This window comes from Homalodisca vitripennis, chromosome 5, assembly GCF_021130785.1.
Source record: "Homalodisca vitripennis isolate AUS2020 chromosome 5, UT_GWSS_2.1, whole genome shotgun sequence".
NCBI classification, from domain to species: Eukaryota; Metazoa; Arthropoda; class Insecta; order Hemiptera; family Cicadellidae; genus Homalodisca; species Homalodisca vitripennis.
In genome coordinates, this window is record NC_060211.1 from 152,213,904 (window position 1) to 152,220,288 (window position 6,385).

Genomic DNA, 6,385 nt, shown 5'->3' on the forward strand with positions numbered 1-6,385 from the left:
GAGCGCGTCGGACAGTTGTACACGAGAATTAGAGAGCAGTGTCGGACAGTTAAACTTTCTAAAGTAAACAGATCCATACCATGAGCGGTGTCACAACTATTGAGAGCAATGTCCAACACTAAGTGTGTGAACAGACTCTCGCAACAACCAGCGATGCAGCTGTTGCAAATACTTGAGACAATACCCGCTATTAAAATTTCAGCAAGCGGTATTCCACTGGCTCTTCCCTTTCGTTGCAAAATCTAAACACCTCTTTGTCACTCAGTCCTCCTCTTAAGATGTTTTCGGATACACTGGCTTGTAAACATTCCCATCAAGATCTCGATGACACAAAGTATACGAGACCATACCTAGTATTCAGAACTCATTCCATTTTCCCCTTCCATTTACTAATTGTTCAGTGGCATTTAAACTTAGTTCTTTTACGCCACACTTCCTCCTAAACTGTGCAATGCAATTTTGTCTAGAGTTTAATCCTGTATGTGCATGGTGGTTGGTATGCAATCACAAGCTACTGAGCACCTGTCCCTTACCATGCCTTTGAGAAAACTTATTTCTTTGTTTAAATGAAAGAAGGTAAAACTTAATAAGTCCATAGTGTTTGAGCAGGTTGATTCAACTCTTACTATCATCATTTATACAATTGTCTTTTATTTTGAGACGCATTTCAACTAACACAGTACTTCTTCCAAGTAGAATTTTATTGCAGATATGCACTGTTGTTTGTTAATATAGTCACTGCGGAATACATGAAATTAAAATTAGAATTTTTTAAATAAGTATATGGTTTTATTAACACGCTATCGTGTAGGTTTCAATGCTTGAAACGTAGTGTTCTAATTTTTGTAACATATAATGATGGAAAATGTTCAAAATTCTATTATCCTTTCTAACCAATATGGTTGTTATCATATTTTCTTATAAACTATGTATCTTATTTTCATACATATACGAGGTGTGTACAAAAAGTATCTGACCTTGACATCTGGCATGAACTGACGTTACTCGGCGGCAACAGCAATCTGGTCCCCTTTCAAAGTACTCCCCTCCACAAGCCCACTACCTTATTCCAACGCTCCTCCCACTTCCGGAAACACTCCTTAAATTCATTTTGCGGAATGGCTAACAGGTCCTTCATCGCATCTTGTTTTATTTGTTCAACATCGCAAATCCGTTGCTCTTTGCAAGTTTTTCACCGGTCGGATACTTTTTGGACCTCGTAATAATTGTTGCCTCCAAAGAGATGCTTAATCGTTTTTAAATGTATGAAACATATTTTAAATGTTTACGTTATATAGGGCCATATTGAGAATAAGTCAATATTAGTGATAAAATAACATGTGCAAAAAAGCCAGTTTGGTGTGATGTGAAGAAAATATTAACCGTGACCGACTTAAAATATTAATATAATATTAATCGTGACAAAAAACAAATTAATTTATTTGTCTAATAAATTTTTGTTAATGAGAGATATACATTTTTTTAAACCATAGCATGAAACATACTACAATACTAAAATTTTCTAACAAAGCACCAGTTTTTATTTTTACCCATGAGATCAAAAACACAAACTATACTCCATTTATAAACAACACAGTTTTATCTTGCTTACTATTTATAAAACTGTTTCAAATCTATTTTTGATATCCATTTTTTAATTTTGTATCATTATCCAATTGTAGGACAACATATTTTTTCAATTTAAACATTTTTAATTGCATTAAAGTGAATGGTGAACATTGTAAATTTATAATAGTGACAAAATAAAAATGTGTTTACACAATGCTGGGTTAAACTTTGGGTTAAACTTTGCCCTGTAATATGATGGGTATTATTATTTCTAAATTTTAATTTATTCTTTGTCTAAATATAGTTCCAAACAAACATGAAATAGTCTATAAAAAGTTTCATACAACAATTGGTCAAAAAAAGTTGTCATAAGTGTGGGCAACATTTAGTCACTACGAGTATGTGTGATTAACAGTTGCCACTCTCCAAGTACATCCCCAAAATAGATGATTGTCAACGATTTTATTGCTTTATAAAATGTTCACCTGACTCAGGAGTATAGCGTAATATTTTCAATTTACAGTAGACTCCCGCTTATCCGAATCCCGATTAACCGAGGCTCCGGAACCAAGGCCTTCGAAGATAACATTTTTTTTATAGACCAAGCAGTTGCAGTACCATAATAAGATAATGTGTGTATGATTAGCGGCTATATCAATTTATGATGCGTATACTCTGGCTGTCGCTAGGCCAAGTACTGAATTCTTAGAATACGCATCCTCTTGGTGACGTATCAGTTGCTGATACGTGATAGGTCCCCTGACGTTTGTTTGAAGGAGGCTCGTCTAAGCGTAGCCTACAGGAATGAACTTTCACTGAGTGACACTGCAACGTTGCCATATTTCTGGAACACCACAAATGTTTATACTAGTCAGTCGCACAAGTTATTTGGATGTGTTCGTTTCGTTGGTTATTTTTGTTACTGTGGTCTACCCATGTTTTAGTTGTGGAAAGTGTATAGTGTTAGTGTTACAGCATGAGTGAAAACGAAAAAGACGTGTGATTTCTCTAGAAGAAAAAATGAAAGCATTAACACATTTAGACAATGGCGAGACAATTCAAATGGTGGCTGCAGATTTAGAAGTTGCTGAAGTGACTGTTGGTGTTTGGAGACAGAACCGACAAAACATTGAGAAATTTGTTAATAAATGTGTGAGTGGGGGGTAGTGGTTTATTGCGGAAAAACCATGAAGAAAGGTTAATAGGAGCTGACATCAGAAGCCTTGTTTTTATGGTTTACTCAAATGCGGAGTTTGGGCAGCCGTATAATCTGCGTAATACTACAAGCGAATGCAATAGAATTTCATAAAAAGTTTCATCCAAAAGTTTAAGGATGGTGATGGCTGTTTTACAACCATCGATGGATAGTGAGACAGGTGGAAAAAGTGGCACGGTATTAGACAGTTTAATATTGTTGGTGAAAAATTATCAGGTTTTTTTCCCGAAATTACAACAAAATAAATTGGCAGATGTTGTTTTGAAGTTTGGTCTAACATCTGACCAGATATGTAATGATATGTAACTGTAATGGGACTGGGCTCAATTTTCATATGCTGCTGACTAAAACTGGCGGCTAAATCTGAAAAGTCAACTCCAGGATTTAAGAAGAGCAAAGAGCGTGTTACAATCTTAGCATGCTCCAATTCATCAGGAACATTTAAACTGAGACCTTTACTGATTGGGAAGGCTCACAAACCCAGGACCTTTAAACACATCAATGTTAACTGTTTGCCCACCATGTACTGAAACAAAAAAAGTGCATCGATGAACAGCCATATATTTAAGGAATGGTTTTATAAAGAGTTTGTCTCTGTTGTCGAGGCATTTTTAAAAAACAGAAAACTTCTCCGAAAAGCATCCTATTGATGGACAACGCACCTTCACACCCCGATGAGGACGAGCTTTGTAGTGGTGATATTAAAGCCATGTTTTACCCCCTAATGTGACCTCGCTACTGCATCCTCTAGATCAATCAGTTTTGAGACCATGAAAAAAATACAGACATAGACTTCTACAAACGCTTATTTCACGTCTAGACGATGGGATGAGTGTTAAAGAATCTCTGAAAAAATAACAATCAGAGATGTAATTTTTTGGATCGCAACGGCTTGGGACGAAGTTAAAAATTCAACACTACAAAAATCGTGGAGAAAACTTTTTAACTTGCCAAAGCATAAAGAAAATTTATCAGCAGAGGACAATGAAAGCGTATCTGAATTAGCACAACTAGCTAGTCAGCTTCCTTGTGTTTAGCAAATAGAAAATAAGATATCCGTGTGTGGTGCAATGAATATCTTCAAATGGAACTTAGTGACGACGCAATAGTGCACATTGTCAACAATCCGCTAGAACCTGACACAGACGATATCACCCCTAAAGTGTCTGATTGCGATGGACTGAAGGCGATCGAATGTCATTGCCTACATCGAACAGCAAGAGGAGTCCATGCCACTTGACCTCCTAACACTGCAGCGGTGGCGTTACATCGTGGCGACCAAATTGGGAAAGAGGTTAGCTCAAAAATCAATCAAATACTTTTTCACAACTTGAAGATTTTTTTAAGTTTTCCGTATAATTGTATATTATTAATTAAGTTTTAATACGAATTTGGCACATATATAATACTGTCTTTAAAATCCAACATGTTTGTTGTTATTTATAACCTATTTAACATTGTCTCTGGATTATCCGAGTTTTTCTTTATCCGAGGTAGTCTCGGTCCCATTTACGTCGGATAAGCAGGATTCTACTGTACCTGCTTTGGAACCAAAATTTGAGTAGTTTATAATCATACTAATAAAAACAGACCAGACAGCACTAATCTCCTATTCTTAAATACTTCCTTCACAGACAACAAATATTAATTAATTCTGTTATAAGGTAATTTTTGTTTGCTTCTATCCTTTAACCCTTTAACTAGTAATTTGTATTTAGATAACATGTTATTTAAAGTTACATACCATTGAATAAGATTCATGTGATAGTTAAAAATCAATTACCAAATCAACTAGAATTGAGTATAGAGTCAGTTAAAATTGTGGTGGAATTCCCAGCAGTAGGAAGGGATTTGTATGAGAATCCCTACACAAGTTTGTAATGTATGTGAGCCTGAAATTCTTTCCTGCAAATATTTATAAAATATAGGTCACACTTTCCAGACTGTATGGACATAAACACTTCAGAGACCAAATTTGTGATTGATTAATTTGTCATTTTTATTACAGTAAAGTTAACGATGACATATCCATCTTGGTGTGCTGAGGCTTATCAGATACATTTTATGATCAAACTTTGAAGCTCAATGAACAGGTCTATATTTTTATGATTACATTATCTTTTATTTGCATAAAATATATGACAATTGACACCCTCGCCTGCAAGTTCCTTTCAATTTATTGAGTGTTTATAATGTTTTACTTTTCAAAGTTTTCACTCTTTTTAGTTATAATTATACTTTGTGTTCCCTGACTACATGTAAATTATTTAATTAATCTATTTTATGTATTCATGCATTCAATTTGAAATGTTGAATAATGGAGAGTGATATAGATTTCACTCTGATAAGCATATTAATATGAAGATCAAGTACATAAAATTAAAGATGGTATTAACAGTAAACAACGCTTTTTACTGTTGTAAATTAAACAAATTGAATGTTTTTCAGTGTGAGGATGAGTCAAATATGAACAGGACTTTAGTTCCTATGTTGGTATACCTTAAGAGTATTAGTGGAGAAGAGACGAGTCCTATCTTTGCTGTGTATTTTGCTTCATTGTACAGGAATAACTGATATTACAATGATCGTTTGTGCTATGCAGATTTTAACTAGCCAATAAGATATTAAGTTGAACAAAATTGTCAGTAGGCAATTGCTGTATCAGTATATTACTGCATACTCAAGTGTTATGACCAAACTTAAATGTTTAGAACCGCTGTGAAAGCTAAGTAATGTAGTAACCTCTTCATAAAGTATTCGACAAATTAGATGCGGTATTGTACCAGTGAGGCGCATGAGCAGTTATTGCGTACTGGCAATATCCTTGAGAAAAGTTTTGTACAAAGTAACTATCTGGTGTGACCCAAATTGATTTGTACCATTGAGGCAGAGATAAGTTGCTATACTAACTTATTGGTTGACACTGGTGGAGTTAAGAGAAATACATTCAACAGGAGACAAGAAAGCATGCCTTCTCTATTATATACACTGTTGTTCAAATATCCTGGAATGGCTAGATAATTGTTTGATGGTTTGATTTAGAAAACAATTAAACTCATAACACAAAAATTAAACTTTGGGTCTTTGCCAACCGGCACTTGTTTTAATTCGTTGTTAATAACTTGTTTTAATGTTCATTCGTTGTTATTTTTCATAATAATGTAATATTGACAATGGGTATAAAATATAATCAAAACACTTTTAAATTTTTAATACATTATGTCAAACACTTAATGTTTTGTTGCATTGTCTGACGATCTAATAAGCGTCAAAACTATAGTAATGCTTCGTGTTATATAGGTATGTATGTAGTGTATACTGTATTTACTTAAATTTGTATACTGCTTTTTGTTAAACCTCATTTATACATTTATATGAGTTATTTATTTTTCAATATTAAAAAACCTAAAATAGCGGTAAATTTTAGGGCAGTCAAAATTTGATCTTATATTATTGGTTTAGCCTTAGTAGAACTTATAAAATAATATGTGACTTATTAATTTTTGCATTTCAGATTTCCATGATAATAATTCCTTAAGTAAGTCCTTGTCTGCATAAATAATAATGTTTTAGGTCCAATATTGATCATTAACGATCGAC